Source organism: Mobula birostris, chromosome 20, assembly GCF_030028105.1.
Source record: "Mobula birostris isolate sMobBir1 chromosome 20, sMobBir1.hap1, whole genome shotgun sequence".
Taxonomy (NCBI): Eukaryota; Metazoa; Chordata; class Chondrichthyes; order Myliobatiformes; family Myliobatidae; genus Mobula; species Mobula birostris.
In genome coordinates, this window is record NC_092389.1 from 57,618,614 (window position 1) to 57,644,586 (window position 25,973).

The 25,973-nt window shown below is 44.6% G+C and overlaps 1 protein-coding gene and 1 pseudogene across 1 annotated transcript in view; one reads left to right on the forward strand and one right to left on the reverse strand.

Annotated features, from left to right (window-relative positions):
- The window catches only part of LOC140185000 (uncharacterized), a 435,439-nt gene that overhangs the window by 387,196 nt on the left and 22,270 nt on the right, over positions 1-25,973 (forward strand). The window lies entirely within an intron of this gene.
- Positions 7,487-25,154, reverse strand: LOC140185226 (zinc-binding protein A33-like; annotated as a pseudogene).

Here is a 25,973-nt window from a genome sequence, read left to right on the forward strand (position 1 = left end):
TATTGAGGGAGTGCAGTGCAGGTTCACAAGGTTAATTCCCGGTATGGCGGGACTGTCAAACGTTGAAAAATTGGAGCGACTGGGCTTGTATACACTAGAATTTAGAAGGATGAGAGGGGATTTGATTGAAACATATAAGATTATTAAGGGATTGGACACGTTAGAGGCAGGAAACATGTTCCCGATGTTGGGGGAGAACAGAACGGGGCCAGAGTTTAAGAATAAGGGATAGGCCATTTAGAACGGGGTTGAGGAAAAATATTTTCACCCAGAGGGTTGTGGATCTGTGGAATGCTCTGCCTCAGAAGACGGTGGAGGCCAATTCTCTGGATGCTTTCAAGAAAGAGTTAGATAGAGCTCTTAATGATGGCGGTGTCAATGGATATGGGGAGAAGGCAGGAACGGGGTACTGATTGTGGCTGATTAGCCATGATCACAGTGAATGGCAGCGCTGGCTCGAAGGGCCAAATGGCCTACTCCTGCACCTATTGTCTATTGCACCCCTCATACAAACTCTACTCCCTCCTGCCATCTGGCAAAAGGTACTGAAGCATAGAAACATAGAAACATAGAAAATAGGCTCACAATGTTGTACCAACTATGTGAAGTACTCTATAACTGTCTAGCATTTCCCTATCGTATAGCCGTCTATTTTTCTAAGCTCCATGTACCTATCTAAGAGTCTCTTACAATATCCTATTGTATCTGCGTCTACCACAGTCACTGGCAGTGCATTCCACACACCATCCACTCTCTGTGTGAAAAACCTACCCCTGACATCCCCCTTGTACCGACTTCCAAGCACCTTAAAACTATGTACCCTCGCGTTAGTCATTTCGCTCCCTCTTTCATATCCACATTCTTTTTGTAGTGAGGTGACCAGAACGGAACACTGTACCGCAAGTGGGGTGTAACTAAGGCCTTATATAGCTTCAACGTTACCTCACAACTCTTGAACTCAATCCCATGGTTGATGAATCCATCACACCAGACGCCTTCTTAACAACACTGCCAACCTGTACAGCAGCTTTGAGTGTCGTATGGACACGGACCCCAAGAACTCTCTGACCCTCCACACTGCCAAGAGTCTTACCATTAATGTTCTATTTATTCTGTGTTCAAAATTGACCTGTCGAAATGAACCACTTCACACGTATCTGGGTTGAACTCCATCTGCCACTTCTCAGTCCAGTTCTGCATCCTATCTATTTCCCGCTGTGATCTCTGACAACCCTCCAGACTCTCCACAACACCCCCGACCTCTGTGTCATCAGCGGGGTCTTCTGGGAGTTGCAGTTACTATGTCTTCCTCCCCACTAACTCCCCGCATTTTTTTCTCAGACATCACAGGAATGGACTCACCGAGGCGTCGGAGGAGAACCACACCCGTCCCTGTGGGTGCCGAGACCGGCGACCACCGACCGCAGCGACTCGCTGAACTTCGCCATGGCGATGGAGAGGAGCAGCAGGGGCTGAACAGAGGGCAGATTTCCACCAGCCTATCGTAGGTCAGACCCGCCTCTGACCCCTGCTGTCATTGGCTGCAATGCGTGTCGGTCAAATGAGAACTCAAACGGTGATTAGTTAATATGAACCTCAGTCAACCTTGTGTTCCTTATGATCTTGACTTTGGATTTATATCGGGGAGAGCAGGGCAGTTGTAGGAGGTGGAGTATTTGGTAAACCAGATTGGGAGAAATGTAAATTTTTTATGTGATGATGCATCTGTCTCCAAGTGACATTATTAAGCAAAAAAGGGCACAGGTCGTGGTGAGGAAGGATGTGATTTACTGGAGGTCATATTGACATAATATTTGAAGGGATATTTAACTTGGAGTAGTTTGGGGTATGATTTAGAAAATGTGGGGATTTGAAATGATCTTAATATTTCAGCATTGATTAATGAGGGCAAAATAATTGTTACTGAAACAGGGTAGGTTGTGTTACTCTCTGGGTCATCTGCTGTCATTCTTAATCAAGATAATTTAAGTGAAGAAGTTAAACAACGTTGGGAGATGTTTCTAAGTGAATACCCTGATGTGTTGGAAGTCAGTTGTAGCAATGATAGTATCATTGACGTAGAGTTTTCTTTGTACAAATTTTAAAAGTCTATTATTAATACAAGTCAGGCATCCCCAGGAAAGGGTGATATATGTAATTGTAGCTGTATGTAATTCTATTTTGTGAAAATATTAACATTTTTGAATCGTGTTTAGAGATTGGGCCATCTGCCTCCCTCATGGAATATGGCAGCAGGATTGCCTGTTTTCTGAAACCTGGCAGATCCCAGTTTGATCCTGCTAGTTATGGCCTATATCGTTAATGTCTCATTTATGTAAACTGATGGAATGTATGGTAACCGAGTGTTTCAGTTATATTTTGGAAAGAGAGATGATATAGCGTTTTATTAGAGTGGATTTTGGAAGGATAGAATGGCATTGGAATCAGTTTTAGGTTTGGAAGATGATTATAGGAAAGCACAGCTAAATAAAGATGTTGTAATAGCAGTATTTTAATATTGTAAATGCATATGATATGGAAGGATTTTTGACTGAATTTTGGAAATTAGGAGTGAGGGGAGATTGCATAATTTATCTGAGTTTTTTATTTGGACGGACTGTGCGGGTACGGGTGGGCATGTTATGTTTGTGTTTCTATGAGATGGAAAATGTGACCCCATAAAGCAGTATTTTAGCCCTTCATTATTTAATATTATGATTAATGGCATTTTCTCTGAGATGGGTACGCTGGGTTAATCTCTTTATACAGATGATATAGCTTTATAGATTAGAGGTAGCATTTCAATTTTACTGCAAATAGGATGAAATTTACAATTAATAGGTCAAACAGTGGGCAAATAGATGAAGATTTTAAGTTTTCAGTCACTAAAACACGTTATGTGTTTTACAAACAGGATTAATAGACCTGCACTTGATTTGAAATGATATGGTCAAACTCCTGAAAATATGTCAGTGGTGAGATTTCCAGGCATGTGGATGGATAATAAGCTGACATGGAAGCTCCAGCTCAGAAAATAATTGATAACTGTAAAGGAGCATTAAATATCCTCAGGCGTCTGTGTGGGTGTTCTTGGAGTGCAACATTAAAGTCTTTGTTGACCATTTATGTTTGTTTAATCCAATCTGTTCTTGATTCTGGCTGTGTGGTTTATGGATCAGTTTCATGTTCAACTTTAAAATACTTGGGTGTGATACGAGCACAGGCTTTAAGATTTTGCGGTGGTGCAGTGAAGTCGTCCCTTGTTTCGGCTTTACTGGTTGAAATGGGACAATTGCCCCTCCAGTGACAGACGTTGAAGTTGATGTTAACAAATTGGATTAATTTGAGAGGGCAAAGAAATTATCATCCTGTGCTAGAGGACATTTGGTTTTCAGTTTTAGATTGCTGGGTTCATATCACGCTGGGAACATGGGTGTATTGTTGGGTGTACTGTACTCAGGTGTAACCTTGAATACAGGGCCACGGTAGGAAACTTTGTCACATGGTGTGAGCAGAATTATCTGCCGCTTAATGTGAAAAAGACTAAGGAGCTGGTGGTAGACCTGAGGAGAGCTAAGATACCAGTGACCCCTGTTTCCATCCAGGGGGTCAGTGTGGACATGGTGGAGGATTACAAATACCTGGGGATAAGAATTGACAATAAACTGGATTGGTCAAAGAACACTGAGGCTGTCTACAAGAAGGGTCAGAGCCGTCTCTATTTCCTGAGGAGACTGAGGTCCTTGAACATCTGCCGGACGATGCTGAGGATGTTCTACGAGTCTGTGGTGGCCAGTGCGATCATGTTTGCTGTTGTGTGCTGGCGCAGCAAGCTGAGGGTAGCAGACACCAACAGAATCAACAAACTCATTCGTAAGGCCAGTGATGTTGTGGGGATGGAACTGGACTCTCTCATGGTGGTGTCTGAAAAGAGGATGCTGTCCAAGTTGCATGCCCTCTTGGACAATGTCTCCCATCCACTACATAACGTACTGGGTGGGCACAGGAGTACATTCAGCCAGAGACTCATTCCACCGAGATGCAACACAGAGCGTCATAGGAAGTCATTCCTGCCTGTGGCCATCAAACTTTACAACTCCTCCCCTGGAGGGTCAGACACCCTGAGCCAATAGGCTGGTCCTGGACTTACTTCATAGTTTACTGGCATAATTTACATATTACTATTTAACTATTTATGGTTTTATTACTATTTATTATTTATGGTGCAACTATAACAAAAACCAATTTCCCCGGGGATCAATAAAGTATGACTATGACTATGACTATTGGATGATACAATATGTCCCACTGTAGCTTTCTCCTTAACCCCATTTTGTGTTTTGTTTTTCTCAATGACTGTAGTTAATTTTAGGTTACACAAGTGGATTCTGTTCTGCCTGAGAGTCTGTTGGTTCATGAGTTTATTAATGACAGTTACTATCATACAGTAACCATTTTTACAGATGGATTGAAACATAATTTAACTGGGAATGTTAGTGTGACTGTTTTCTTTTTTCTGTGTGTCTGAATTGCAGGTAATGATACAGAAATCACTTACCAGCCATTTATGGGTATATGAAGCAGAATTCTTTGTCATCATTACAGTGGGTGGAGGAAATTGGTCCTTACAAACTTGTAATTTGTTCAGAATCCTTTTCGGGTTTGATGGTTTTTGCAATATCTTCAGGTCAGACATTTTTTACAAGTATATTTAAGTAATTTTCCATATATACAAGATTCTGACCTTATTTTAAAAACGAACCCTTTAGTGAAAGGCTTTATTGGGAAAATTTATAATTTACTATTACAACAGGACAATTATCCTTTCCTTAACATCAAGCAAGATTGGGAACGAGAGCTTAATATGACCTTGATATCAGAGGATTGGTTGTGAATTTTGTGCCAGTCATTATCTAATTCAATTTAAAATTGTACATTGTTATTATTTGACGAAGGAGAGATCGTCTAAAATTTTTCCTAATGTAAATAATCAGTGTGATAGATGCAAAACTGAGATAGCTACATTGACACATATGTTTTGGTCGTGTTCTGTATTGAAACAATTTTGGAAATCCATTTTTTCTATAATCTCTAAAGCTTTAAGAATCAATTTACAACCTAATAAATTGACAGTTTTGTTTGGTATAATTCCTCAACATATTCACGGTATTTCCATATCTGGCCAGTATGTAATTGCATTTGTCACATTATTGGCTAGAAGGGCTATTTTATTAAAATGGAATGATGCCTCTGCTCCCACTTTGATACAATGGTTCTTTCAGGTGATTTTATGTCTTAGTTTGGAAAAAATTAGAAGTGGAACTTTTGATCCTAAATTTGACTTTGAGAAAAGGTGTGGCTCTTTTGCCCGTTATTATCATTTGACTTGAGTTAATTAAGATGGTCCTTTTCTGATGCTTGGTTATATGAATTTGGTTGGTGGTTTGATGTCTTTTTTTTATGGAAGCTTGTATGGCGCAAAGCTCCGGGGTTGTGCTCCAAATGGGTTTTTTCCCCCCTTTTTTTTTTTAGTTATTCGGGGTTTTCTCCGTTTTAGTTAGTAGGGGTTCCTTTTTATTCCTTCTTGCCTTTTTTCCATAAAAAAAGCTTTAATACTTTGTTTTTTGATTATTATTGTTTTTCTGTTTAGCCTGGTTGATAATTTAACTCTTACTCTATATATGGATATAGAAACATAGAAAATAGGTGCAGGAGTAGGCCATTCGGCCCTTCGAGCCTGCATCGTCATTTATTATGATCATGGCTGATTATCCAACTCAGATATGTTATCTTGATTATTTTGATGTATTTTTCTCTTGTTGATTTTCAATAATAATTAATAAAAAGATTTAAAAAGCAAGAAAAGGGTTTGATGAGCCTTAAAACAGGTCATTCTAGCAGTAGGTCAGATTGACTGTTGGGACCTCGTCAAGAAGTATTTCATATACAAATTTGGTTTATATGTCTGCACCTTATGGGCCCTGCACATCGCACTGGTGAGGAAAATGATTGGGTTGACTGTTTAGCAACACAACCTGTTAAAAGTTCAACTGTGCATATAGACTTTCCACTTAGCAAATCTTAGCTTAGGGGTTGGTAGTGTTAAGAGTTAGGGACTTATGGCAAGACTTGTAGGATACAGGACAGGCACCTTCACAGAATACATAAACCAGTTGGGTTTATGGAAGAAGGGCTAAAATCAAGAATGGAAGAAATGATATTGACACGACTTAGAAATACCCACACGATGTTTAATTATGCCTTGTATCTAATTGGAAAACATCATTCTGTGTCGTGTACATTTTGTCATTATGAAACTGATAAACACATACTATTTCAGTGTGAAGCAGATATGGCTGAAAAAAATCAAATGTAGTCTTCAGTACAATCTTTGGTGGGGTTGGTTGTTTTCAGATAAAAACTTGATTAAGTTAAGGGACTGGGTTTAAATTAATTCGCAGTATTGAACGGGCAAAGGCCTATAATAACGCTAGCGTCACAATTATATCGGGGACATCAATATGCAAAGGGTTGGGAAAATCAGGTTGTTGTTAGATCACGTTAGGGCGTTTGTTGAATGCCTACGAGACGGCTTTGTAAAGCAGCTTGTGTTTGGGCCTACTTGTGGGAAAGACCATCTAAGATTGGGTGTTGTGTAATAACCCTGATCATCTCCAGGAGCTGAAAGTAAAGGAACCCGTTAGAGGCAGTGATCATAATATAATTGAATTCATACTGCATTTTCATAGGGAGAAGCCTAAGTCACATGTATCAGTCTCGCAATGGAATAAAGGGAATTACAAAGGCATGAGAGAGGAGCTTGCCCAGGTGAATTGGAGAGGGATACTGTGGGGACGATGGCTGAACAGAGGTGGCTGACGTATCTGGGAATAGTTTACAAGGTGCAGGAGAGACATGTCCCACAAAAGAATTTCTCAGATGGCAGCGGTGGGAATCCATGGCTGACAAGGGAAGTTAAGGACTGCGTGTTACCTAAGGAAATGGCATATAAGGGAGCAAAGGTGAGTGGGATGTTGGATTATTGGGATGCTCTTAAAATCCAGCAAAAGGCATCAAAAAAAAAGCCATAAGAATGTTAAAGATGAAATATGAAGCAAACTAGCCAATAACATAAAGCAGTATACTAAAAGTTCATTTTCAGTTACATGAAGAGTGAAAGGGAGATGAGAGTTGATATTGGATTGGAAAATGATGCTGGTGAAGTAGTAATGGGGGACAAAGAAATGTCAGATGAACTTAATGAACACTTTGTATCAATCTTCACTGTCTTTTCCTGTCAGCACCGCCCCCACTTGTCCCATTTAACCTGTCTCAGTGCGGGTGGACCCGGGGGAGCTCAGGACCCGCCGCCCGCGGCTGCTACTGAATCCGCGGTGTTTCCGTTCTGTTGTCAGACGCGGTGAACGAGTTAAAATTAACGGATCGATAATTCTCACCTCGTGTTTATTTCACTCTCCGCACATTGAAATTTACAAGGACTTTACTCCTGACGCCGGTCCCGGGACCCGACCCGATTACAGACCCGGAGCGGAACCGGAGCAGATTCTCAGCCACTGGTTTCCATTCCCAGTCATGAAGAAAGGATAAAGTTTCCCCGTGAATTTATTCCCAGTGAAGGTATGGAGATGGGACTTGGTCTCCGCGTTGTAAAATGAAACTGTCCCGGACTGGTAACTGAGATAAACTCCCACCCTCCCGGGGATGGGACCGGCAGGGAGACGGGGCCCGGGGGAGGGGAGATAGCCGAATACGTCACAATCCCGATGTAATACGTCACCAACCTGCCCGATGACCCAGAATCCGGTATCCGGACTCAGTCTGACCTCTCCCTCCCTCTCCACAGACTCTGCGGCGACTCCCAGACGCCAGATCCGATTCCCCGTCACCTCCACCTCCCAGTAATGTCTCCCCGATGTGAATCCCTCCGATCCCAGCACACAAGACCAGAATGTGAATCTCTTCCCGGTGTCAGGGAGATTCCTCCAGGTCCGGGTCCATCTCACACTCTTCCGATCCTCAGACACCTCGAGCCACGGATGCGCCGTTTCCACATCCAGGGTGACAGAGACTGGGGGGAGAAGCGGAGAATTAGAGAGTCCCCGGGGATCGGGGGGAGACTCGGGCAGCGCGGTCCCGGGGATCGGGAGGAGACTCGGGCAGCGCGGCCCCGGGGATCGGGGGGAGACTCGGGCAGTGCGGCCCCGGGGATCGGGGGGGAGACTCGGGCAGCGCGGCCCCGGGGATCGGGGGGGAGACTCGGGCAGCGCGGTCCCGGGGACCGGGGGGAGACTCGGGCAGCGCGGCCCCGGGGATCGGGGGGAGACTCGGACAGCGCGGTCCCGGGGACCGGGGGAGACTCGGGCAGCGCGGCCCCGGGGATCGCGGGGGGAGACTCGGACAGCGCGACCCCGGGGATCGGGGGAAAGGCCGCTAGGCCTCAGGCGCGATCTGGTGGCCGACACGAACCTTTCCCGTGGTTTGACCGAACGAAACCGGGTGGACAACTAATGTCTCCCCAAGGGTTTTCCACTGGATGGAGAGCAGAGATTTCCCGATCAGACAGACACAAAATGCTGGAGGAACCGAGCGGGTCAGGCAGGAGGTGTGGAGAGAGATGGACAGTCTACGGTTCAGGTCGACATCTTCCCTCAAGGATAGAAATAGACAGCAGAAACGAGTGCGGGAAAGGGGTGGATTAAGATGGGAAAGGGGTGGGTGAATAGATTTAAACTGGAGGTCACGGAGGCCCATCGGCCCAACTCGTTTGTGCTGACCAACTTGCTCTAGTGAGCTAGTCCCATTTGCCCATTACTCCTTTCACCTTTTCTTATCCACGTCCCTGCCAAGATGTATTTTAAAACATTCTCCCTGTACCCATCTCTACAGTTGATCAAGGGCCCGGTGTAAACAGAGATAACCCTCTTCCCTGTCCACTGTACCATGAATTTTAGTATCATTAACAAATCTACTAAATATGTCACCGACATTATCATCCAAATCATTAATAGGAATGACAAACAACCTCGGCCCCAACACCGACCTCTGCAGGTTACAGGTCTCCAGTCCTCTGTGTTGAAGAGACACTTGGACAGACACTTCAATAGGCAAGGCACAGAAGGAGACTGACCTAATGCTGGCCGATGGGATGAATGTAGATGGGTAAATAGGTCAGCAGAGATGTGATGGGTCGAAGGGCACATTTATATGCTGTACGGCAATGGCTCTGTGAACTGAATGGATAAGAATCCCCAAACCCCCCTCTCCCTTCGGGTGCTGAGAATTCCAAACAGACAGTGACCCCTGACCCTTGACTCCTCAGACAGGGGAAACATCCTCGCTGTATCTTGCCTGTTGACCCCAGAAGAATTTTTTGTTTCCCTGAGATCTCCTCTCTTTCTTCTGAACAGGGAACAGGGAACATGGAACATAGAACAGTACAGCACAGGTACAGACCCTTCATTCAATGTTAACATTCATTTGTGAGTGTGAAGGTTCGAGACAGTAAAGGAGGTGATAATGAGAACCAGCAGTGGAGAGATAAATGTCAGATTGAACCAGAACCAGGTGGGGGAGGGGTGGAGAGCCTGTCGGTGAACTGTGCGTGTAGCCGTAACGAGAAGCTGGCGGGGGACAAAGATGGAGATGAGGACCTCTTTGTCCCCTTTCCCACAACCCCATCGCCCGCAGCCCCTCATTTGGACGGGAGAGAATTTGCAGGGACCCTTAAACAACACAGGTCCTGATGCAGGATTTCAGCCTGAACCATCAACAGTTCACTCTTTTCCATAGATGCTTCCTTGCCTGCTGAGTTCCTCCAGCATTTTGTGTGTGTGGCTTCACCTTAAATATAGTCAATGAAATATATTCCCTGCGGCAGATTCACTATCCTGTGGATAAAGGAATTCCTCCTCATCTCTGTTCTAAATGGACACCCTCTAGTCGGAGGCTGTGCCTTGTGTTCTCGACCCAGTCACTATAGGAAACATCCTTCCGACATCCACTCTCTCCGGGTAGGTTTCAGTGAGATCAAGCCAAGACCCTTCATCAGGACCTGTGTTGCTTGGATTACCAGCATCTGCAGATTTTCTCATGTTTGATTTTTAAAGCAGAAGTTGATATGTAAACTTCTTGATTAGTCAGGGTGTCAAATGTTAATGGGGAGGAGGCGGGAGAGTAGAGTTGAGAGGGATAATAAATCAGCCATTCTTCTAAACTCCCATGAGTACAGGCCCAGAACCATCAAACACTCCTCATATGTTAACTCTTTTATTCCCAAAATCATTCTTGTGAACCTCCTGGACCCTTTCCAATGCCAGCACATCTTTTCCGATATAAGGGACCCAAAACTGCTCACAATACTCCAAATGTGGTCTGACCAATGCCTTATAAAACCTCAGAATGACATCCTATTGGAATCCTCTCGAAATGAATGCTAACGTTGAGCTTGCTGACCTTAACACTGACTCAAACTGCAATTAACCATTAGGGAATCCTGCACAAGGACACCCAAATCCCTTCTGCACCTCTGATTTTTGAATTTTCTCACTGTTTACAAAATCGTCTGTGCCTTTATTCCGCCTGCCAAATTGCATGCACGACTTCGCTACTCGATAATCCATCTATCACATCTTTGTCCATTTTTGAATCTGTCTCCGTCCTTCCCCAGACTCTGAGCTTCTGCACCACTACCTTCCCCTTCACCTAACTTCATCTCATCTGCAAACTTGGCCACAAAGGCAACAATTCTGTCATCCAAATCATTCTTTGTCTATCTTGGCTTTGTGTTCCTCGAAGAATTCCAGCAGATTTGTCGGGGAAGATTTCCCCTTCAGGGAAGGCACGCTGTCTTTGCCCTATTTTATCATGTGCCTCCATGTACCCAAAAGCAGTTCCATTAATACTGGACTCCAGCATCTTTCCAAGCACACCACATCCAGACTAACACACCTGTAATTTTCTTTCCTCAGCTGCTCTCCCGTCATAAAGAGTGAAGTGACCTTTGCAATTTCCAGTCGTCTTGAATGTCCAATTATCTAGTGATTCCTGAAAGATCATTATAAATGCCCCCATATTCTCTTCAGCTAACTCTTTCCGAACACTGGGGTGTAGTCCATCTGGTCCAGGTACCTTCAGACCTTCAATCTTCCCACGCACTTTCTCCTCAGTAACATCAACAACACTCAATTCTGTCCCCAGACACTCTCACATTTCTGACATACAGCTGGTATCTTCCACAGTGAGGATTGACACAAAATATTAAATAAGTACTTCGACAATGTATTTTGTCACGTCTCCTCTCCAGTGTCATTTTCTTGGGGTCCAATATCCACTCTTGCCTCTCTTTTACTCTTTAGAGTTTTGTGTCCTCTTGAGTATTGTAGGCAAGCTTTCCCTCATATCTCATTTTCTCTCCTTCGGGCTTTGTAATTGCTTTCTGTTGATTATCAAAATCTCCTCAATACTTCAACATACTGCTAATTTTTGCTCTATTGTATGCCCTCTCTTTCACTTTTATGCTGTCTTTGACTTCCCTTGTTAAACAAGGTTGCCACATCCTCCGTGGATAATACTCCTCCGTCTTTGGGATTTATCTATTCAAATTGCCCCCAGAAATTCCAGTCTTTGTTGTTCTGCAATCATCCCTGCTGGTGTCCCCTCCCAATCTACTTTGGTCAGCTCCTCCCTCATGCCTCTGTAACTAACTTTACTCCACTCTAATACCGATACATCTGACTTTATCTCCCTCTCAAACTTCAGGATGAATTCTATCATTTTATGATCACTGCTTCCTAAAGTTTCTTTTCCCTTAGTCTCCCAAATCATACCTGGTTCACTATACAAATCCCACTCTAGAATTGCCTTTATTCCATTGGGCTCAACCACAAGCAGTTCAAAAAAGCCATCTTGGGGACATTCTGCAAATTCCCTCTCTTGGGATGCAGCACCAACCTGATTTTCCCAATCTACCTCCTTGTTGAAATCCCCCATTCCGACTGTCACACTGCATTTTTTTTTATCATTTCCTAGTGTAATTTGTATCCCATTTCGATCCTGGCTACTATTTAGAAGCCTGTATATAATTACCATCAGGGTCTTTTTACCCTTGCAGTTTCTTAACTCTACCCACAATGACTCAACATCTTCCAATCCTATGTCACCTCTCTCTAAGGATTTCATTTCATTTTTTACAACAGAGCCTCCCCATCCCCTCTGCCTACCTGCCTGTCCTTTGAACACAAGGTGTATCCTTGGATGTTGGGCTTCAACCAGCATCTCCTTTCAGCCACAACTCAGTGACGCCAACAACGTTGTGCCTGCCAATCTCTACCTGTGCTACAACATCATCAACCTTATTCCGTATACTGGAGCAATCAAATATAACACCTTCAGTCCTGTATTCATCAGCCTATTCGACACTGTCCACATGAACTTAAGCAAGATCTATGATATCGATGATAGACCACAGTTCGGGTATTGTCTGCATTTCCACGTCCCCGAATATAGTGAAACATAGAAACACAGAAAACATAGAACACAATACAGGCCCTTCGGCCCACAAAGCTGTGTCGAACATGTCCCTACCTTAGAATTACCTAGGCCTTACCCATGGTCCTCTATTTTTATAAGCTCCATGTAGCCATTCATGAGTTTCTTAAAAGACCCTGTCGTTTCCACCTGCAGCACCACCACCAGCAGCCCGTTCCACGCACTCACCATTCTCTGCATAAAAAACATACCTCCGACATCTCTGTATCTCCTTCCAAGCACCTTCAAACTATGCCCTCTCATGCTAGCCATTTCAGCCTTGGGAAAAAGCCTCTGACTATCCACACGATCAATGCCTCTCATTATCTTGTACATCTCTGTCAGGTCACCTCTCATCCTCAGTCATTCCAAGGAGAAAAGGCCGAGTTCACTCAACCTATTCTCATAAGGCATACCCCCCTCCAAAAAAAAAAAAACAGGCAACATCCTTGTAAATCTCCTCTGCACCCTTTCTATTGGTTTCCACGTCCTTCCTGTAGTTGTAGTGAGGTGACCAGAATTGAGCACAGTACTCCAAGTGGGCTGACCAGGGTCTTATATACGTGCAACATTACCTCTCGGCTCTTAAACTCAATCCCACAATTGATGAAGGCCAGTGCACCGTACGCCTTCTTAACCACAGAGTCAACCCGTGTAGGATGTCATTACACTGGACAGGAAGGTTCAGGAGGATGTTACCGGGACTGGGGGGCTTGGGTTAAAAGTAGAGAGTGTTTAAGCTTGGGCTATTTCGCTGTAGTGTAGGATGTTGAGGGATGACCCCTTATCGAGGTAAATACATTCACAACGGGCTGAGATAAAGTGAGTCTTTTTCTGAGAAATGGGAGTACAGAACCAGAGGGCTCAGATTGAAAGTGAGAGGGGAAGTTTTTATGAGGGATCTGTGGGGCAACATTCCCACAGAGAGGTGGGTGGGCAGATGGAATTTCCTGTCAGATGCTGTAGAAACAGGTAAAATTAAAATAGTTTAAGATGAACTTACACAGGTACATAGATTGGAAGTGGTTAGAGGGATATGGGGCAAACACACACAAGGGGGACATGCTCAAGAAGGCATCTTGGTCTTGCAGATGCATGAAGTGGTTCGTGGGTTCAAACCCTCCCAGATCATCCTCCTGAGGAATCTCACCCTGGAGTCTGTCTGTGAACTGTTAATGTGACGTCGCATCAGAGGGCAGCTCAGTGCACAGAACAGACTGGGTAAGGACGGCAGATTTCATTCCTAAGTCGGAACGTGGGCCTATTTCTTTGACCATGTGTCACACTCAGATATTATGTGTGTGTGTGTGTGTGTGTGTGTGTGTGTGTTTGTGGTAAATATCAGTGTGTTTGTGTGTACGCATCGAAGGAGAGTGTGCACATTGAAATATTTGTATGGCACAGCGTGTCATCACATGTCTGGTGTGTGCTGCCAATGTGTGACATGTGTGAGTTGTTTAAATAAATAAATTACCGTGTCTGAAGAGAATAGTTTCTAGATTACTGAAGGAAATATCAACGTACATTGCTGCGTCTCTGACTACAATCTGCCAATCCTTCCTGTGTATGTGTGTGTCGGGCTGTTTTGCCAGTCTGGTTATGCTGTGTGTGCTTCTCCTGAGATGAAATCCTGAATGATGTCAATGCTGGTTGCGTTGTCTGGGCTCATTCTCACAATGCTTCAATGTTGTGGTCTGATAACCATAAGCTCATAAGATATAGGAGCAGAATTTGGCCATTTGGCCCACTGTGACTGCTCCGCCATTCAATCATGGCTGATCCTTTTCTTCTCCTCCTCAGCCCCACTCCCCGGCCTTCTCGCCACAACCTCTGATACTGTGTGCAATCTAGAACCTGTTAAGCTCGGCCTTAAATATGCCCAACAGCCAGGCCTCCACGGCTGCCTGTGGTAACAAGTTCTGCAAATTCCCCACCCTCTGGCTGAAGAAATTTCTCTGCGTCTCTGTTTTTAAATAAGACACCCCTGTATCTTGAGGCTGTGCCCTCTTGTCCCAGACTCCCCCACTATGGGAAACATCCTTCCCATATCTACTCTGTCTTGGCCTTTCAACATTTAAAGGGTTTCAGTGAGATCCCCCATCATCTTTCTAAATTCCAGTGAGTACAGGCACAGAGCTATCAAACGTTTCAAGTCTGATAACCCTTTCATTCCTGGAATCATCCTTGTGAACCTCCTCTGGACCCTCTCCAATGCCAGCACATCCTTTCTCAGATGAGGAGCCCAAAACTGTTCACAATATTCAAGGTAATGCCTCACCAGTGCCTTATAAACCCTCAGCATCACATCCCTGCTCCTGTATGCTAAACTCCTTGAACTGAATGCTAACATTGCATTTACCTTCCTCACAACTGACTCTACCTGCAAGTTAACCTTCAGGGTGCTCTGCAGAAACACTCCCACATCCATCTGCATCTCAGATTTTTGAATTGTCTCCCCATTTTAAATAATCTGCATATTGTGCATGACCATGAATTTCCCAGCATTGTGTATCATTTGCCACTTTCTTGCCCAGTCTCCTCATCCAAGTCCTTCTGCAGCCTACCTGTTTTCTCAACACTACCGGCCCCTCCACCAATCTTATTAAATGCCAACGCGTCCTATCTTGTCCAGTATCACCAAGTATTCCATAACCTCATACTTAACAATTGACACTAATGTCTTCCCACCCACAGAGGTGAGGCTAACTGGTCTATAACTTCATTTCTGCTGCCTTCCTCATGACTAAGAGTTGGGTGACATTTGTAATTTCCAGTCCTCTAGCACCATATCAGAGTCCAATGATTTTTGAAAGATCATTTCAAATGCCTGCACAATCTCTACCGCTACCTCTTTCAGAACACTAGGGTGCAGTTCATCTGGTCTGAGTGACTCATGTCCCTTTTTGAGCACCTTCTCCCTTGTAACAGTAACTGCACTCACTTTTCTTCCCTCACACTCTTCAACACCTGACACAGTGCCAGTGTCTTCCACAGTGAAGACTGATGAAAATACTCATTTAGTTCATCTGTCATCTCTTTGTCTCCTGTTATTATATATCCAGCCTCATTTTCTAGTGGTCCTATATCCACTGTCATCTCTATTTTATTTTTTCGCAATACTTGAAAGTCAATTTGATATTGTTTGTTTGTTTGACCTGCTGCGTTCGCCTGCAACTTTGATGTGTGTTGCTTGATATTGTTTGCTTACTTGTTTTATAAAGACAGGTGTGTAAAAGGGGCCTGAAGGATCATTGGAGACCCAAGTCACCCCAACAACAAACTGTACCAGTCGCTACCATACAGGAACTGGTACCACAGCATAAAAGCCAGAACCAACAGGGTCCGGGGACAGCTTCTTCCACCAGGCTATCAGACTGATTAACTCGTGCTGAGACAACTGTATTTCTATGTTATATTGACTGGAATGTATACATATTATTTATCATCAATTACTATAAATTGCACATTTAGATGGAAGATTTTTCCTGCTCATTTATAGAAAGGATGTAAGTAATAAAGTCAATTCAATTCAATTCCATATTTCATTTTTCCCCTCCCAATCATATTTTTCAGTTCCTCTCAGTAGGTATTTAAAAGCCTCCCAATTCTCTGTCTTCCTATTAATTTTCACTTTGTTGTATGCCCACTCTTTGGCATTTACATTAGCTTGTCTTCCCTTATCAGCCACAATTGTACTATTTTGCCATTTGAGTATTTATTTATTTTTGGAATGTATCTATCCTTCACCTTCCTCATTTTCCCAGAATCTGACATCATTTCTGCTCTGCTGTCATTCCGGACAACATCTCCCTCCAATTTACTTTGGCCAACTCCTCTTTCAGACCACTGTAATTTCTTTTACTCCTCTGGAATACTACAACGTCAGACTTTACTTTTTTCCTTATCAAATCTCAAGTTGAACTCAGTCATGTTGTGAGCACGGCCTCCTCAGGTTTTTTTCCTAAGATATCATCTCCAGTTCAATACATAACACCCAATCCAGTAGAGCTGTTCCCCCAGTTGGCTCAATGCTAAACTGCACTAAAAAGTTATCACATGGCATTCAACAAATTCACTCTCTTGAGATCCATTATCAATCTAATGTTCCCAATTGACCTGCTTGTTGAATTCTCCCATGACTATTGTAACATTGTCTGTTTCATTGGCCTTCTCTATTTCCAGTTGTAATCTGTGGTCCACATCCAGCTACTGTTGGGATCCTGTATGTGACTGTCATCAGTGTCATTTTCACTTCTGAATTTCCTTAACTCAACCCACAAGGAATCAACATCTTCCAATCCTATGTTACAACTTTCTATTGATTTACCAGGAGAGCTATGTCACCCCCTCTGCCTACCTTCCTATACCACCGATACAATGTGTAACGTTGGACATTCATCTCCCAACTACAACCATCCTTCAGTCATGATTCCCTGATGGCCACAACATCATACCTGACAATCTGTAATCGAGCAACAAGATCATCCACCTTATTTCTCACACTCCATGATTGAGATATAACACTTTGTGTACCATACCTGCTACCTTTTTCATTCTGCATCCCTAATGCACTGATACTCACCCAGCTGGCTGCAGTTTTGTCCTCGTATCTGGCTGCCCCATCTGACAGTCTGACTGCACACTATCTTTGCATTTTTACCATCAATCCTACCCCTTCACTCGTTCCTAACCACCCCCCCCCCCAACAAATTAGTTTAAACCCTCCCCAACAGCTCTATCAAACCTCCCTGTGAGAATATTGTTCTCCCTCGGGTCCAGGTGCAACCCATCCCTTTTGAGCAGGTCATTTCTCCACCAGAAAAGATCCCAATGATCCAAAAACCTGAAGCCCTGCCCCCTGCACCAGCTTCTCAGGCATGCTTTAATCTCTTTAATCTGCCAAATTATCCTGCTCCTACCCTCACCAGCACGTGACACAGGCAGCAATCCAGAAATTATAAACCTGAAGGTACTGCTTCTGAGCTTTCTACCAAGCTCTCCAAATTCTATTTTCAGGACCTCTTTGTTTTTACTTCCAATGTCATTTGTCCCAAAATATACCAACATATCCAGCTGTTTTCTCTCACTCTCTAAAATGCTGCAGACACAACCCGAAGCGTCCCTGATTCTGGCACCTAGGAGGCAACATACCATTCAGGTGTTCCACTCACATCCACAGATTCTCCTGCCTGTTCCCCGACTGAGTCCCCAATCACTACCACTCCCCTCTTTTCCCTCGAACAACAGTGGGAGTTGCCAATCCAGAAGGAGGGAGACCTGCGTCAATCAGAGTCTGCACTCACAGTGCACGAAGGACTTGTGTATTTTTCTGACAAGCCCGGTGATCACACTGATGCCCGCTTTTATTCCCTACAATATCATCAAGTCAGTATTAATTTCCCAGCTCCTGTGGTAGGATTCAAACTCATGTCTTGGCGTGTTAGTGCAGTGTGCCTGGGATCGGGACACAGTGGTTCATCGGCCAGTCCCGTGTATTGGTTATATTGTGGCTCTGTGCTGGTGTGTTCAGGGGTCTGACATCTCCAGCTGACCATGTGACAGTGATGCCCCCCCCCCCAGTCGGTGGGGTTGATGTGGAATAGACTTCAGTTCCACTTCAACCCAATATTACAGTAATCTTTGCCTCAAATTTGAAATTAATTGTGATCTCACAAACAAGAAGAAATGAATCTTTGTAAGTTTTACCTCGATTAATGGCATCAAGTGTTTCTCTCAGCACTGTGTTCAGCAAATAGATGTGATCAAATTTTTCAACCGGTAGGGCCTCATCTGTCACTGACAATTCCGGGACATCATCATTAATCCTGTAAATAATAAACTGATGGTGATAAACTGCTATTCTAAACTATTTTACAAATCCATACAGGGTTTCAGTAAAGAGCATGTCCTACCTCCTGTTCCGATGAGCTTCCCCCTGAAATAAATAAAACACAAATCTGAATAGACTGAGACTATCAACATCCTGAATTTCATCCAAACCGTTACAAGGTGTTGAAAATTCCCACTCCTGCAGTCACTCACACACACAGACAATACAGAACCAGGGGTTGAAAATTCCCACTCCTGCAGCCACTCACACACACAGACAATACAGAACCAGGGGTTGAAAATTCCCACTCCTGCAGTCACTCACACACACAGACAATACAGAACCAGGGGTTGAAAATTCCCACTCCTGCAGTCATTCACACACACAAACAATACAGAACCAGGGGTTGAAAATTCCCACTCCTGCAGTCACTCACACACACAAACAATGCAGAACCAGGGGTTGAAAATTCCCACTCCTGCAGTCACTCGCACACACAGACAATACAGAACCAGGGGTTGAAAATTCCCACTCCTGCAGTCACCCACACACACAGACAATACAGAACCAGGGGTTGAAAATTCCCACTCCTGCAGTCATTCACACACACAAACAATACAGAACCAGGGGTTGAAAATTCCCACTCCTGCAGTCATTCACACACACAGACAGTACAGAACCAGGGGTTGAAAATTCCCACTCCTGCAGTCACTCACACACACAGACAATACAGAACCAGGGGTTGAAAATTCCCACTCCTGCAGTCACTCACACACACAAACAATGCAGAACCAGGGGTTGAAAATTCCCACTCCTGCAGTCACTCACACACACAGACAATGCAGAACCAGGGGTTAAATTACAGGAAAGGTTTCTGAAAATTAGATCATTACTGAGAGGATGAAACTTACAGGAAAGACAGGACGGGTTGCGCATTTTCATCTGGATAAGATGTCAGGGTGATAAGATGGAGTAATTGAAGATCAGTGATGGATTTGATTGTGTCATGTGCAGAAAGTATATCTATTTATGGGCAGGAGAAAGTATATCTATTTATGAGCAGATGAAATTCCAGATGGATCTTAATAAATCCCATAAGAAATTTAGTGATGAGGATGTGGAACTCACTGCCACAGGAGTGTTTGAAGTGGAACAGCAGAGATTGAGTGTCATGGGGAAACTGAATAAACACGAGGGACCAGGGAGTTCGGGGCACTGTTGCTGGGTGTGGTGAGTAGGTGGGAGGAGGTTTGTTTAGCAGGGAAACAGATAGGAGAAGATGGACCGAATGGTCTGTTTATGATGGAGAATGGGGTATTATCCCGTATGAAGTTTATCTCAGAAAGTAAAGAAACAGAAAATGTTTCCCTAATCTGATGGATACCGGGTATGGAGGATAAGTCTGATGTGTGGGTCACATTCTTTGTTCTCAGTGATTGACGGAGAGACCCTCACACCCACCGCACCAGACGCACTCACAGCCTGTGACTGGAACTGGGTGTTAATGTGAGATTTAGAGGATATTTAACAGGTAATTAAGGACACAGTCTGTAACTCTGTGTTATTTTCAGAGCAGATTACATTCTGTCCTGGGATGTACAGAAGTTGTGGAAGTCCAGTTCTGGGACAGCAACAACCCTGAATAGTTTCATCAATTGTCTGGTGAGAAACAGTTTACTGCCATTTGTAAATGCTGTGTGTAGGAGCAATGCACCTGTTTTCTGTCTGCAGTGTATTCTGTGTTACGTGTTTATTATGGTAACACGTCATGTGTGTGGGGGCGTGGGAAAAGCGAACCGAATAAGTTACATATTCGAACTTTGTTCTCAAAAGTTTTGAGCTGGGGACGGACGGATGTCATATCTTTGTTGAACGATACGTTGCAGCTTAACTTACGATTTATAATGCTTAAAATTCATCGCTTCTAGATTGTACGTTGCTAATAGAGGATTGAATACATATCTTAGACATTTTGGAACATCATCATTGGAGTGATTGGAGGGCGCGTCATTCAAGTATAACAATCTGTGTGAGGTTGCCTGCAGCGGCAATTGATTTGTTAGAACTGGCCACTGTGCTGTGTTTATTTCAAATATACCACTGTTCATTCCGTGCCCTTTGACAGGAACAAATTGAAATATAATCCCTCACCTTGAGAAATATCACACTGTCTTTTTGATCCATCTGTTCCTTTAACTTTGAGATTTCCTCCTGAATCAACCCGATATTCTCTTGAATCTCTCGAATATTTTTCTCCATTCGATTTAGAATCCTCTCCTCTTCCTCCCTGAGATCCCTGAGTAAACTCTGCTCTTTCTCAGTGATAATCTGGCGCAGTTCTGCAAACTGAGACGTGATGTGGGTCTGAACGCTTTGTGACTGTTCCTGTCGAATGAAAGGTGAAGATTAATTTACTATATTGTTGTCTGTATTTCCTCATGACGTTAAGGTGACCATTCGGTCCATTAATGTTCATGCTTCTGAATCATTCCCGTCAACCCCATTCCCTCACGTTTTCCTGAAACCTCCCTCATTGACCTATTAACTCCCACCTGATTCACATACAATCTCCCCCACCTTCACAGGGTTAATTGTAATTAACCATTCATCCAGCATGTCCTTGGGATGTGTCTGAAACTGTCGTGGTCACAGGAAGAGCATGCAAACTCCACACAGACAGTACCAGAGGTCAGGATTGAACCCGAATCACTAGAGCTGCGATATTCTGCTATTCTGCATTAAAGGGAGCAAAAGTATACAGTAATATCAGAAAATCCGCTCAGGAAACCTCACCCGGACTCCGGAAATCTTCTCTTTCTGTTGCTGCTCCTTTTCCTGGAAGTCTGATTTCTTTTTTGTGAGAGATTCTAAGGAAGATTTTAGCTGATCCTGGAAGTCAGAGAGCATAAGAAATAGAAAAAAAAAGGTAGAACAAAAGAAACAGGGGATCAAACGCGACTACCGCACACAAAATGCCAGAGGAACTCAGCATCTACAGTGGCATGCAAAAGTCTGGGCACCCCGGTCAAAATTTCTTTTACTGAGAATAGCTAAACGAGTAAAAGATGAACTGATTTCCAAAACGCATAAAGTTAAAGATGACAGATTTCTTTAATGTTCGATGCAAAAAATGTTTTTTTGTTTCCATATTTTGCAGTTTCAAAATAACAATAACATTGCGGCCTAAAAGTACTAATTTAACTTCATCAGTCCACAGGACTTGTTTCCAAAATGCATCAGGTTTGTTTGGATGTTCTTTAAACTCTTTGAATAGAACTTTCTGGCCACAACGAGCAAAGGTATGTTTGGAGCAAAAGAGGGTGCAGGATTTCATGAAAAGAACCCCTTTCCAACTGTTCAGCACGGGGGTGGACTGATCATGTTTTGGGCTTGTGTTGCAGCCAGTGGTCTGGGAAACATTTACTGGTAGAGGGGGAAATGAATTTAATTAAATACCAGCAAATTCTGGAAGCAAATGTCACACCGTCTGTAAAAAAGCTGAAAAGAGGATGGCTTCTACAACAGGATAATGAACCTAAACGCACCTCAAAATCCACAATGGACTACCTCAAGGGGCGCAAGCTGAAGATTTTGCCATGGCCCTCACAGTCCCCCCGACCAAAACATCATTGAGAATCTGTGGATAGAACTCAAAAGAGCAGTGCATGCAGGACGGCCCAAGAATCTCTCAGAACTTGAAGCCTTTTGCAAGGTAGAATGTGCAAAAATCCCCCAAACATGAAATGAAAGACTCAGCTGGCTACAGAAAGTGTTTACAAGCTGTGATACCTGCCAAAGGGGGTGTTACTAAGTACTGACTATGCAGGGTGCCCAAACTTTTGCTTTGGGCCCTTTTCCTTTTTTGTTATTTTGAAACTGTAAAAGATGGAAATAAAAACATTTCTTGCTTAAAATATTAAAGAAATGTGTCATCTTTAACTTCATGCCTTTTGGAAATCTGTTCATTTTTACTCGCTTAGCTATTCACAGGAACAGAAATTTTGACCAGGAGTGCCCAAACTTTTGCAAGCCACTGTATCCAGGGCAAAAAAAACAGTCGACGTTTCGGGATGAGACCCTTCACTAGGACTGGGCAGGAATGGGGCAGAAGCCAGAGTAAAAAGGTTGGGGATGAGAACCAGCTGATAGGTGACGGGTGAGACAACGTGATGGGGGACGTGGGGGAGGTGATGAAGTGAGAAGCTGAGAGGGGACAGGTGGAAGAGGCAAAGAGCTGAAGAAGAAGGATTCTGATACGAGAGGACAATCGACCATGGAAGAAACGGGAGGAACTGGGGCTGTTTGGGGCCTGAATGGTGACAAGGGAGGGGGTTAGGAGTCGGGTGTAGCACTTGTCCCTCTTCCAGGTGTCAGAGCCAGGAGGGACATCAGTGGGGACGAGCGAGTGGATAAGGGTGGTACAGTACGTAGAGGGCGATCCGTATAGAGAGCCGGGAGTTGTGGGGTGTGGGATGGGCTGTGGGACGGATAGATGCTAGAATCCCGTTGGAGATGGCGGAGGTTGCAGAGAATGATGTGTTGGTTACGGAGGCTCGTGTGATGGCATGTAGGAGAAAGGAAATGTGTTAAGTATTAAATTAACGTTAATTTTTACCATGTAGATTTTAACAGCTTCTTTAATCGGCTTGAAGCGGTGCTCTCTGTGTTCCTCCGCCACTGCACAGATCAGACAGATCAGTGTCTTGTCCGTTTCACAAAACAGCTTCAGTTCTTCCTCATGTTCCTCGCAGTGAACTTTACTTTCCTTCCCTTTCAGATTCAGGTTTAGATTTCGAAATTTTTCAGCCAGATTTGCCAAGGCCCGATTGACCCTGAAGGTGCGGTCAGCAAACACCTCTCTACATTCCGGGCAGGAGTTTCTCTCCGCCCTTTCCCAACACCGTGTGATACAAGAGCGACAGAAGTTGTGTCCACACTCCAGTGACACCGGATCGGTGAAGAAATCCAGGCAGATGGAACAAATTACCTCCTCGGTTAAACTCTCGACCTGTCCTTTCGAAGCCATGTTAACTCGCGGCACTTCCTGATTCAGAATGATTTCACTTTCGGGGAGCTGCTGATCCCCTGCAGTACCGCGATTGTCCGCTACATTATTTTATATAAAGCTTCCTATCAAAGTAAGCTTTATATAAAATAATTAGAATGATAAAACGTGCAATGCTTTTCCGCAAAGAATTTGCATTTGTTGTCTATGCGGTGTTTAGTGTTTTACATTCGTAAAAAAACGATAGGACTGTTGTCGCTCATGTGCACCCCCCACTCCCCCCCCCCCGGGGATGTCTCACTCCTACAATAACTGAGAGTCTTCCTCAGCCAACCCGGCCCCTCCCGGTCCAGTACTAGAGGATCTCTATAGTTTCAATGGTGTCCCTGCAGCCTGGAATGTGCCAGTCGGCAGCATTCCTCCACGACAGGGATTCCCAAACATTTTATACCAAAGACGAATTCCATTAACCTTGGACCCCAGGTTCTGAACCCCTGCTCTCCGGACATCTCGATGTCATGGCAGACCAACAAGTTTCGGGCGTCTTTCTCCAAGTTGATGATCTTCCAGCAGCACTTGCTGTCCGTTTTCCTGTGCATCCTGGGAACAGCCCGAAGATCAGTGACCCTTCTGTCACGCAGCTGCTGTGACACAGGCCCTTGCATCTTTCTCCACATATCTTCACCAGCCCACAGTCCGCAAAGAGGTGAGTGACCGTCTCGTCTCCACTGCAGTAATCTTGGGGCAGCGCGCTGTGGGAGTGATCTCCGGGCATGCAGCAAGGATCAGACTGGGAGGCTCCTCTCGCCGCCAGGCAGCTAAGGTCTTGGTGCCTGTTGGTGAGATGGTGATGAGGTATTCTGCCAGATGGTCTGGACTGTCTGCTCAGAGAACCACTCCACTGTGTCCATCCAGTCCTTCTCCTGCAGTAACTGCAGGACATTCCGTGCTGACCACTGTCTGATGTTCTTGTGGTCAAAGCTGCTGATCTGAAAGAACTGTAACCAACATCATTATCACAAGGTTCACATGGAGAAGCTTCCTGACTGAGAGAGACACAGTCTCACAGGGTATTTACAGGGTAGGGGCAGGAATGATATTTCTCCTGGCTGGGCAGTGGAACCGAGGATCACAGACTCAAAATCCGAGATCACCTCAGCAGGAATGAGATGAGGAGAAATTTCCCCGCCCACAGTGCGGTGAATATCTGGAGTTTTCTAAATTAAAAAGACATATTTAGGGGTTCGGCGATGATGGATGGGAACTTTGAAGGAAAGTGGCGCTGATGTCAAAGATCAGCCATTTCTAATTGAGGGGCAGCACAGCGCAAGGGGCCGAACGGCAACGTCTGCTCCTGTTTCTTATTTTCTAAAGCACGAATTTACCTTTGCGCCTTGTTCTCCCTTGGCCTTCAGCCATTCGGATTGCACAGGGGAGCGGTGAGAGCTCCACAGATCCACCGGCAGCCGCTGCGGTTATTTCATCTCTTGTTATTTATCGCTATTTCTCCATATTTGCATTTGTACCGTTTGTTACCTTCAGCACTCTGGTTGATCTTTCACGACCTGCTTCTGTTATGGTTACTATTGTTTACTTTTTCAAAGTATGTCCGCAGGAAAATGCTTCTCGGGATTGTATGTCGTGACTTATCTGTACTCTGATAATAAAATTTACTTTAAACTTTGAGCTTCGGGGAACTTGTTTTGATTCTGAGAACAAACTGTGACTGACATCTCCGTCTCCCGGCAGCAGCCCATACTCAGACAAACTCTCAGCCAATCAGCGATCGCTGCTAGGAGAAGGATGCTCTCATTGGCTGAGGGGTGTCAGTGGGCGAGACGCTGAGCGCTGGAAGCGGGCCGGAGTCCGGAACCGGGACCGAGTGAGGCCGGAGACTGGGAGCTGCACCTCGGGTTTCGGCTGCAACACCGGCGGGGCCTGAATCCTTTCGAAGGCAGAGCTGAAGTGACTGGCGGACATTCCGTGAGATGTTTCAGCTACACGGAGGGCGTCCGGCCTTTCCCCGCCGAGGAACGGGGCCTGTTGTCTGGTCTCGTCCCCTGCTGCTGGGAGACGGGAGCTGCCCCGCAGCGGCTGCCGATGGATCTCCAGAGCTCTCACCGCTCCCCTGTGCAATCCGAATGGCTGAAATCCAAGGGAGAACAAGGCACAAAGGTAAACTCATGCTTTAGAAAATAGGAAGTAAATAGAAAAAAGCAGGCGTGGTCATTCGGCCCGTTGCGCCTGTCCTACCCTTTCCTCAGAATACACCCGATCTTTGACCTCAGCGCCACTTTCCTGCAACGTTCCCAGCATCGCAGAGCCCATAAATTTGTCTTTTGAATTCAGAAAACTTGTGAAGAAAATTCCAAATATTCGCCACAATCTGGCTGAGGAAATAACTCCGTACCCTGTCAAAACCCTGTGAAACTGTGTCTGTCTCAGTCAGACCACCTCTTATTTCTCTAGTTTTGAGACAGGCCCAGTCAATGTAATCTCTCTGAGGACACAACCACAACCCTGAAATCAATCTGGGAAAATTCTTCATTCCCTTTATCCCTAGACTGTTTCTGGGAAGGAGACCAGACCTGT